Source organism: Rhinolophus ferrumequinum, chromosome 4 (assembly GCF_004115265.2).
Source record: "Rhinolophus ferrumequinum isolate MPI-CBG mRhiFer1 chromosome 4, mRhiFer1_v1.p, whole genome shotgun sequence".
NCBI lineage: Eukaryota > Metazoa > Chordata > Mammalia > Chiroptera > Rhinolophidae > Rhinolophus > Rhinolophus ferrumequinum.
Genome location: NC_046287.1, coordinates 51,070,813 through 51,082,878, shown reverse-complemented (window position 1 = coordinate 51,082,878; position 12,066 = coordinate 51,070,813).

Sequence of the window (12,066 nt, the reverse complement as noted above, 5' to 3'; positions counted from 1 at the left end):
ACGTATTATCTCATTTAATTCCTACCAGAAACCAAGTGGTAGGTAGCACCACCTCCATTTTACAAAAGAGCTCAGTGAGCCTGTACATTAAATGGTGCAGTCTGGATTGGAACCAAGTTCATCTGACTCAAAGCCCCTGGGGTTCTACCACATGACCTTCTCTTTTTTCAAGGTATAGTGTCTCAGTCCAAATAGATGTCTGCTTGGCAAAATTTCTTGCAGAAGCACACAGTGATATGACATATTTTATGCACTGTGAGAGAAATATTTGGGAGCAGAATGCATCACAGTACTCCAGCAATGCCCCCTGAGAAAATCCTCTGCTTAGCGATGACATTGTTACGTGACTTCGCGAACCTCAAAGGACATTTTCCTACTTCTCCCATCAGTTACACGGCCGCCATTGGGCCCGGCCAGAGGGGGATCTCTGTGGAAAGTGACATAGGAGCCAAGAGGCTCACTTCCTTTATTTATAAGGAAATAAAGGAATTAAATTCTCTCAAAAATAAGAACTGCTTATTACTTGAGGAAGAGAATTAGAATCAAATCATTAGAGTAAGGATTCAGAGAACTCCAAACATCTCATTAGAGTCACAAAAATTTTCCCATTTAAAAATTCTGTTCAGTCTCTATTTTCTTTCAGATAGTGAATGGATTCACACAGAAAAGCTTTAGTATATTTTGATGGTATTAATGCTGAGAAGTGGAAAGATTAGTCCAGAAATCTTCAACTCCTCCAAATGTCAATATGAAGTAATTAATAGGAATGAACAGGAAACACTGTCCTAATCTGGAACTTTGCCAACACAGAGTATGGGTTTCATTCGGCCACAAAGTCCTTCTCTGCATATAAATGAAACATTTTCTCAAGTTTGCACCACACTGATCTTGTTTGTCGCTTTTCAACATTTTTTTGCTGCCCTTTCTGTCAGTTTTAAAATATGAATATTTTTGACCATCAATAAATTAAAATGAATGCTTATATTTGATTCATACACTTATCTTGGCATTGCAATGTACTGAACATTCAGCTGACTAACTAGTTTGTGAAACTATTTGTATAAGCATTATATCATTTATACAAATTTGATTTTAATTCAGCACCGGTTAATGGGCCATAAAAATTAAGGGTGAGCCCACAACAAAAGGAATATGGTTTATTGCCTGAAAGAATGCCTTGGGATGCCAGTTGCTTGATAAGTTAATAATAGCAAAACATTAACTTCCCCCAAGGCCTCTGTCATCTGTGAAAGTGAGATTGTCTGATACCCATTTATAAATATGCACTTACAATACATACTTTCAAAGAGAGAAAATGTAAACTACAGGGAAATTGGGTGATTTCCTGCCTGAACAATGAAGCTGAACATTCAGGTGTGCTTCTAACATGCTGAAGAACACGCTTCTCTCACCGGCACCCTGATATGGCTCCCACTCCATTTCCATCTGATGGAAAATACTGGCTAGAGAAGGATATTTGGACCGATGGATTGGCCATAAAATATAAGAAAGGAATAAAATCTGTTCCATATTTTAAGAACGCTATAACCACACTTGTAATCAATCTAGTTTAATTTTCTGTTTAAAAAAACTGCATTTTTCCTCAAGGATTTATGATCAAAATGGGGGAAGCCTGTGGAATACTGCCATCAACTATTCAGTCCTCTTACTGATCTCAGGGTTCGGGGTGGAGATCAAAATGATGGGTGTGGTGAGAGCTTCTGCTCTTCCTTCAGAATAGGTAAAAATAAAACATGTGTCCTCTGATTGGGGCTAAAGGAATTTCCCTAGAAGTTCTTAGAAGCAGGGCATTTTAGAATAATGAGTGGAGAAACAAAATAAAAGATACTACTTTTTAAAAATCCCTTGCAATATTATTTAAGTGGCATTTGACTGAGACCAGAGGCAAAGAATATGAAAGTGAGGATTTGGGGTGAAAGCATTTCCAAAATCCAGAGATGCGAAGATCCATTATTAAAAGCAGTATTCAACACGGTGACAAAAGTGGGTGAAAATGAATGCATGCAATTTGTTTATGGATAGAAATTATTTTAAAAGGGGAAAATAATATTCTTGAAGTTAAAATTGTACTTTAATGAATCTCCTTTGAATGTAAAGGTTACTTTAAAATACTTTCATTTCACAAAGGTTGATTGTGTATGTAGGAATAGCCCCATGACTGTGGGATAGTTCCGTTGCTTTGCAACAGTGTTCCTGTACTGCAAATGTAGAAAGATAAAAATTCATTTTTCAGCAAAATGCCTAAAGATGCAAGAAAACAGCTTCTACCACCATTACTACACTAGCGCTATGTGTAATGAATCTTTTTGGTTCCCAGTAATATGGAATTGTTTTTAATATGATTATCATCTGGCATAAAGCAAAAAGTATAGAAAAATTTGTATGCAATGCTCCAATGTATCAACATTTTACCACTCTGATATTTGCTTGCAATATTTACCTTAAACCTTCACTTTTTAAATATTCCCCTTAGTTCCCAGAGAATGGAGGAAAAGGCTTATTAAAAAGCCATGGAGGCTCATCAGTGTGAGTAATGGGTGTGGAGGGGCCAGCCCAACATAAGAAGTTGTGACTCGAATGAGGGAGGGAGGGTATCTTTGGGAGGGTAGCCCAGTACAGGGAGTCAGAGCCCACATGGGGTCAGGATGGCATTCACATGAGGAGACAGTCCATCCCAGGGTGAATGCAATGTGAAGATGGCTTCCTTGTGATGGTTGGCCCAGCAAGAGGTGTCACAGCCTGAGTGGGAAAGGGACAGTAGTAGCAATAGAAGACTGGCTCCAAAAAGAGGAATTGATAGAAGTAAACAATGTAAAGGTTTTATGAGGCTGGTTTCTCACTGGGGAAGACAAGAATTACAAATATGAAGAGAGGAAAAATAGAAAGAATTGTGTGTAGTTATGAGAAATGAGGTATCAGAGTGAACTCATCACTTTCAGTATAAACAAATAGACATAGAAATGATTCAGATACAAATGTGTGTATACATTGATAATTCTCTTCTCCTAACAGTGATAAAATTATCTCATATCTTCCTTAATTTATTCACTTATCTGTTATAGTTTTTACTTCTCCCTACTAAGAGGGGCCCAAGATTAGTAACACCACAAAAACAACCAGATCTTGGCTTCTAATCCTATTCTTGTCCACAAGGTGCTAGGGCTTCGGGAAGAAACAGTTGATTCCAAAACCAGGGCAAGGAGAGTACAAGTGAGAGCCTTGAACATCTTATGCCAGAAAGTAATGTGCTAAAAAGATTGTGGGAACATATCAGAAGGACACAGAAGTTATCTTAAGAGGCTCCCACTGGCCAAATCTGGGGTAATTTGGGCACTAAAATGAGAATGATAATGACTGATTGTAACTCATTGAATAAAAGGAATCTGAATTCATGCTGACATTATGTATATGTGAATGAGATTTTTATATGATCTCAAACCACCACCACATACACACACACACACACACACACACACACACACACACACACTAACTATTAATTACCAAGGGAAAAATGACTTTTTAGAGTAGAGAAGATTGACAAACACCACCTTAATCAAATAATCAAACTTAACTTAATCAATAATGCAACAAATTGACATTGTGTTCCACCAGGAAGGATGTGATATGAAGAACACAGCATCACTTCTAAGATATTCCTGCCAAATACAAATAACTTGAATTCAATCATGAGGAAACCTCAGACAAACCCAAAATGAGGAACATTCTATAAAATAAATGGCCTGTAATCTTCAAAACTTTTAAGATCATGAAAGTCAAGGAAAGACCAGGGAACTTTTCCAGAGTCACCAAGCTGAAGGATCATAACAACAAAATGCATATGTGATTCTGAAATGAAACATTTTGCTTCACAAGAACATTTTTGGAGAAATTGGAAAAAACTTGAATGGAGACTGAGGATTAGATAGTAGTGCAGTATGGCTGATATTTTCCTCCTGACAATCAGGAGAAACTGATTTGAGGGGGAGGAAATCCAAGCACTTCAGATTTGAGGGAGAGGAAATCCAAGCACTTGCATGGGTTTTAGGTAAGATTGTATTGCTCTTAAAAAAGATGCTGCAATCTCCCTTACCTATTGTCAGGAACAAGTTGGTGCTTCTTACAATTCTTAATGGTCAAATCTCAGTATTGGCTTACATCACTTTACCTTTTTTACTATATGAATTGAGCAATTCAAGAAATTAGCTACTGCATTTAGATTTGTACATATCCATAGTGCATTATACAAACTTTGGCATCAATTCGGCCTGTTTCCACGAGCGTTGCCGTGAAGTGAGCAGTCCTTTTCATGCCTGAAACTCCATTTTTAGGGGGAAAAAATTCTTTGGGTCAAAACAAACATTCAGTCTCCAGTATTGCTTCTTTCAATAGATACTGTTTTTTCCTCTTTGCCCCACCATCCTTCAACCCTTTCTGCCCTGCTCTATGTCTCAGAAAACTGACCTCTAAATCACCCAAGCTCCCCAGTCTTCTGGCTTCTTGAGGGTTGAATCTACTCCATGGAGGGGTCCTCCATGACTTTAGTTCTCACCATGCTTGAATTATTTGTTACTGTTCCTATGAAGAGACCCTTTCTCCAGGCTCCGGAAATACGGTTCCATGTACCTGGACCAGGGTGCTAATACCTACCCACGATAGTCAGCTCCTGGTTGCTTCACCTTTCTTCATTGATTTTTCTTCACACCGTCACCTCCTAAGCAAAGAGTTCCTTGATTAAACTCACCTCAGTGAAACGCTTTGAGTGTTTGTCATCTGTCTCTTTCAGAGCTCTGTCTGAATGATTATGTGTTTTTAGAGTATCAGCTGACAGAATGTGAAATTTGGAAGTTAAGGACTGAGGGAATGGGTCGTAGGCAGGAAGATTTTCTACAGTATCTGGTATGATTTGGAGTACGGGGTACATTCCAGGTGGTACAGTAAGGCTGAGCAAGAAATGCAGTGTCAGTGTGGATGGTTTCCTTGGGGTAAAAAAGAGAGTGAGAGAAAAAGAATATATAAAAGCTGATAAGGAAAGTCAGTTGGATTGTACCAACAACGTAGGTAGAAATGAACATAGGAGGCTAGCCAGTAGTTTTATTTCAACATCAGCTTTGGTAGTAAACATACTTCATTAACATATGTATCCACTCATCATACATTGAAACCAGAGAGTTGAAGAGATCTCTAAGAATGTGTTTGCTGTAAACTGTTCACATTGTGTGGAAAATGCCCTTCAGTTGGGATAAATCAAGTTAGAATACGCAACGTAATTTCTGACCTCCTTCAAAAGTTTTCATAGCCCTTCTGTTTGTTAAAATAAAAGTATTATATACCAAAAGTATATGTAATAGTATATATAAAAATGTATATAATAGTATATATAAAAGTATAAATAGTTTTATTTGTAAGTTTAGTTTAAAGTTGTGTCTATAGATGTTAGCCATTATTTGAACTTCCAAGTGATAGATTTGCTGCTTTAGATAATACTGAAGCAGTCTGTACTGTTTTTTTCTAGAATTGTACTAGAAGATTTTTAGAAAGAAAAAAAAATGTGAGGGAAACTCTATCTCTTGAAACATTATCTCTTTCAACTATTTTCTGAGTTGAAAATTAAAATGTAGGTCAGAACTTCGAAGAACAAGGTCATGTAGAAATGACCAGGAAGGTCAACCAGCTGCCAGGGGTTCTTTTAAAATCATTCTTAGAAAGTTTCCCTTAAATTGAGTTCAGGTAGGGAAAATGAAGACGTGAGTCAGTACTGATATTTCATAACTTCTATGATGATATGATATTTCAGAATTACTAATATTTAGTACCAAGGTGAATAATTTAAACCTTGAAAATAAGAAAATTTTAAAAACAGCTTTAGTCTGCACAATATTTGTCTGGACTCAGTATTTACAAAAATAAATAAATAAGCAGGACTAATTGGATAAACATAATTTTTGATACAAAATTATTGGATGACTTGGCGGCAGAAATGTTAGGCTTCTCCTCTCCCTCTTTTTTCAGAAGAAAGGAGCTTGGTGCTTTTGGAGGTCACATGCTTTGCCGAGAACCAGGTCAAGCAGGAACTGGAGAGTGGCCTGGGCTACCTGCCACTGCTGGGCCTCCGTCCTGAGGCCACCACTGGGAGTGGCTTGGGCATCGTTCACGGCAAGGCCCGCAAATTCCCCTGTACCATTTCTTCATGTGTAAAAAAGGGATTTATAACAATCCTTCATATAGTTATTGTATCAAATTGGTAATATATGTGGATGCACTTTCTAAACCACAAAATGTTTTACCAATTATGTTACTATTTTTATCATGATATGACATAATGCTCTCCGTGCACCTGATAAGAAAGCTGGGGCCTGAGGTTGCAAATTGACTGAGGTGATTCCAGAATTGGGTCTCAATTCCAGTATATGTGCTTTTCATTCCACTGATAGTTTACTTCAAAATCACATTCTTATCTTTCTGAAGAGTAGAGTCAATTATTCTTCGTCTATTTTTGATGAATATTGCCTGGCTCATTTCTCCTAAGGCTACATACAACCCCCATTGTGCTTCCTTACTGAGTCCTACAGCATGTCTTCCACTAATAGGCAGTAACCCCACCTCACCCCCCTAAAAAAAGATTTTGCTAACTCTTGTATTTGAATAGCTCCTATAGTTGTCAGTTTCTTCTCCATGATATGCCTACCAAAGCTTCATTGTGGCACATGATGCAAATCCAGAGAGCAGGACTGAGCAAAATAATCTTACATAGTATATAGCAGAGCTTCACCTAGACATAAGTCTAGAGGTTTTCATAGGTTTAGTCATGATTGTAATGGCCATAGAGATGGCCTCTCATCTCTAGAGTTTAATCTAATCCATGAAATGTCATAAGAAAAAATCTTATTACTACCTAAACAGCTATGCAATAATGGAAGTATTTCAAATTTTCATCAATCTTAAATATTACATGTCACCTGGCATGGTTAATTGGACATAACCCTCCAAACATGCCTTTAGTCAGTGTCCCAGACATTCCAAAATAAATTATAGTTTGTGTGGTACAGTATATTAAACATTCCTCAAACACATTTGTCAACATAAAATAGATTTGCCTGTCTCTTGTGCCTTCATTTTAGTTATTAATACGTGGTGTGATCAAAAGATATGGTGAATGTTTAAATTTTAAAAAAGTATTACAGTAAAGGACATATTGCCATTAATCTCCCTCAAACTACTACCTCTTGCTCTGAACACACTTACCCCATCATTCTTACCACTTTCTGAAGCAGTTCTGGAAGTCCTTTTTCGTGTCTTCATTTCATCCTCTGTCATGACAACACTCCACGTCACATATCGCTTCTGGTACGGCAATTTCTGTCAAATAAAAACATTGCAGTGTGTCCTCATCCACCTATTCACTGTATCTGGCATCGTGTGACTTCTGGCTCTTCCCCAAAGTCAAAATGACCATAAAAGGTAAACATTTTGAATCGATTCAGGACATCGAGGCAGCCAGGACAGTGCAACTAAAGACACTCACAAAAGAGGACTTCCAGAACTGCTTCTGAAAGTGTCAAGAATGATGGGATAACGGTGTTTGAAGTGAGGGGGAGTATTTTGAGGGGGGTTAATGGCAATGTGTCTTTTACTGTAATAATTTGTTTTTATTTAAATATTCACCGTAGTTTTTGGTCACACCTTGTAAACATCTTGAGAAAGACAGATCTAAGGACAAGAGCATGTTGAACTTTTCTATAGTGGCCTCAGATAATTAAACAGCAGATAGAATCCCGACACTGTGACTATGTGACAATCTCAATAGCTTCTGTTCCTTCAACATTTCAATATCACAGTCGCACTGATATGAAAGTAACTATCAAGTGCATCAAGCACATACTGTGTTTCCCCGAAAATAAGACCAGATTTTATATTAATTTTTGCTCCAAAAGATGCATTAGGGCTTATGTTCAGGAGATGTCATCCTGAAAAATCACGCTGGGGCTTATTTTCCAGTTAGGTGTCATTTTTGGGGAAACTCGGTATGAAACATGTGCTTAGTAATCCTAACAAAAATTTATAAATTGTTCTGGTCTGGCACAACATGTTTTTAGTTAACCCACAATCACCAGATTATTTTCTAAATATTCACAGATAATCCACTGAAAATTCAAACAGCCTATAGTTTCTCATAATTCCAGAAAATTTGCAATATATGCCATTCTGCAGTAAAAAAACAAAACAAACAATAAAAACCCACTATATAATCCATATATTTTTTAAATTATAAAATTTTTCTGAAGTTACATAAATTTATTTAACACATTCAGATGTAATTCTCACATGCACAAATATTTGAATTTATTTAAATGAGTAAGTTTGTTTTAAATATTCTCTGCAGCTAACTTGAGTTTTGTCATTCCCCATCAGATCTGCTCTACCTTTTATAGTTTGTGACCATACGCTGAAGTGAAGGCACTGAAGCTGAATTTGCACAGTTTTGCCTTTGGCCAACATTACATCATATTTCCCAAAGGCCTATGCCTTCTTTGTTCTTGTAGCTTCAAACAAACAAACAAACAAAAGCTCTATTTATTTTCTAGCAATTTTTATGAACTTCATTTGTCATAGGTTTGAGCCTTTCCTGACATTGTTCTTACAGCTTTGTTTTATGCTTTCCTCATGTTTCCATTTAATTATGCATGTGTATACCCCACTTACAGAGAATAAATATGTTTTGCGTGATTCATCAGAAGTTGAGTCGTAGATGAGTAAGATCAAATGAATACTACAAGGAACGAAAATTCTTACAGGATTGGCACATCTGAAGACCAGCACACACAACTTTCCAGAGCCTCATTTCCTAATGCTTACCACTTCCTTCTCCTTTCAGGAGTCATTCCTCAGGAAAGTCTTCCTGGGAAAGTTCCTGGCAGTGGCTCTGCTCACTCTGGTATGGAAAGCCCCTAGCTTCCCCTGAAAAATCTCCCCAACAGCACCCCTTTTAGCTGTTGGAGTGTTTGCTTTAAGAAACTTCCAGTGTTTCACAGAAGTGATATGAACTGTGTGTTCATTCATTTGTTCATTCATTCATTTATTGAACACATATTTATTGAGTGCCTACCATGTGCCGGGCATCCTTCTAGGTGCTTGGAATACTTCAGGGAACAAACAACAAAAACCCCTGCCCTTGTGCAGCTTGGCATTGTAGACAGTCTCATGAGTCTTGAAGGATGAAAAGACAGAGAAAAGAAACTTCAGGAAGAAACAATAGCACATGCTAACGCTGAATCAGAGAACAGCCTGATAGGTTATGGAGGAAATAGCTGCAGATTCTTCAAAAATGCTGGAACATAATGTACAAGGTGAGGCACTGCTGGGTGTCTGCAGAGATGGGACAGTTGCTGTCAAGAAGGTCTGTGTGTTCCTGGGTCTGCCAAAGTTCCTACACATAATAATCAAACAATCAAACATGAGGTAAAAAAAGCTATCACATGCAGTTTAAATTTCATTTTGAGAAATACAGTAATTTTTATAAAAACTATGAGGAAATGGGAATTTGATCGTTTTTTGATGAATAAATAAATGAAGGAAGGAATGAGTAAATAAGGAACTAGAACAGAGTCAGATTTGCAGTGTGGAAAGATAATTATTATGTCCGTTTAGAAAGTAGATTTGGATGGGGGGTGGTGGAGGGAAGAAAAAACAGGAGATGACCAGATAAAAAAGTAGCAGGAGTTCCAGGAAGGAATGATAAGGATGAGAATCAGTGCCCCAACACTGTCCCCAGAGCTCTACTCCAGGGACTCCAAGAGAACATTCACTGGAACACATACAAACACTGCCCCCTGGAGTTGTGCAGTGGACCAGCCTCTGGGTGAACTACAGCAGGGACAATGAGAACAAAAAGTGGGAGCGAGATAAAAGATATTTGGGCAATAAAAATGGATTGGGCTTGCTGACTGCTTGGATTTATTTTTTTTTTAACTTTACGGCTAATGAAAGAAGTACTAAAAATTACTTATATTTTTTTCCTAAAATTTTATTTGAGTGATCATAGTGTTAACGTTATCGAGCCATAGAATATAGATAAATATTTTGAAAAATTGGACATTTTTTCACTTGTTATTTACTGAAAGTCTAATAAACACTAGGTTTGTTGCTATATCTATATATGCCAGTTGAATCCAATGCACACTTCATTGCCTTCTTGAAAATTTTGAATCTACCATGATATCCCCTGGCTGCTATAACCTAGACATTTGTTGCATTCAAACACTTCAACACACTACTTAATACTTGACCATATATTGCTTTCTAATTATTTCTTGATAGCTACTCTAAAGTACCTGATATGATCGCCATGAGGGCAAGCTCCTCCTTGAAGTTTGGAGGTGGGTTAATGTAAGATAGGATAATGTAATGCAATGAATGTAATGGAATATCATCATTCAAGTTTCGCAAAAACAAAGCTTGCCTCCTAAGAAAAATCTTTAATGTTTTAAATTTAATCAAGTGATGTTTTTAAAAGATCTTCATGTAAAAATTAATGTGTTAGAAAAGATAGTAAATGTCTTCCCATCCTAGAATTAGAATGATTAAAAGTCACTGATCTGTTTTTCGGGGGGCCATTTAATTTTTTCATCTCAAAAGTTTATTGCAAGTTTGTAAAATTTCGTGTTTCTCAGTTTCTATTTCCAATGTGTGGATGTTATTTCTATATTTGATAAAAATGTGTCTGCATTTTGCACATTTCTAAGATGATCTGCAGGTGTGAAGTTTCTTTTCAGATTTTTAAGTAACTTGCTTTTTAAAAATCTTATCTTTACATCAGAAACTCTAAGGTGCTGGGGGCTGATTTATTTTTCAGAAGACAGTCTAGATTTTTAATGGCTTATTTATTTTAGAAGTAAATTAAGAACGTTTACAAAAAGCTTTACTAATAAAAATTTGTTGCTGTTCTTCAGGTCATGATTTTGGACTTTTAGAAAGATAGAGAGACTGTAAACCAGGTGGCACAATAAATTTGGTTAGAGATAAAAAAGGATTATTTATTTTCCAGTCATTCCTGAGATTTCTTGGAAGAATAATTTTGGAGTGGGCAGGGGTAAGGGAGCATATTTAATGATACTTGCTGTAAACTGACTTTACACTTGAAATCTGTACAGTGTTACTGCCAGGTTTAAGTTTCATCAAGGGGTCCCAGAAACAAGCAAAACCCTCTTCAGTGGGAGCAGCTCAAGTCAAAGTTAGATCAGGAACATAAAGGTCATCTGACTGCAACATCTGTCACACCAGAATCAGTGCAGTTGACCTCCTCTTAGCAAGGTTTTCCTTCCTCACTCACCAAGGCCTGTGCTCTCTTCCTGAAACAGAGCATGCAATGAAGACACACAGCCTAAAACAAGAGGGTTACTATTCAGCCAAGAATATTTAAGAAGCTCTGCAACTCAACTAAAAGTCCCAGACAGAGTTATACACAAATTTTGATTTCACGCCCAAAATCATTCAGTTAACCCAACTGCATTGTACTGATAAACAGAAGTAGAAACCAAGATAGCAGGAAAGGAACTGGGAGTTAGATAATACATCTCAGTTCAGCACCAGTCATGTTGACTTATAGTATTGACCTTTCTGATCTCTGCTTCCTTATCCTGAAAACTGGCCAGCCACTACGGTTCAGGGAAAAGGTCAAGACCAAAAAATATTGGCAAATGTTCATAATCTATTTATAAGAAATCAAAAAAGCCTCTTCATGAACTTCATCTTTGATGGGACTTCTTTGTGTTCATGGTGATTCTCTTATTTCACAGTGAACTACTTGAGGACATGTCTCCTGGCTCAGTTGTTATCATTCATACAGCCAGCATTTTGACTCACACGTAGAAGAGTAAAACCATAGAACCTTACAAAGGCCCCCAAATTGTCAATCACCGAACAGATTCTTGACATTTTACTACATTCCTGTCTAACGATCATTGTGATGTCAACTTGGCTAAGCTATGATGCCGAGTTTTTGGTCAAACACCAGTATAGATGTTACAGTGAAAGTATTTTTTTAGA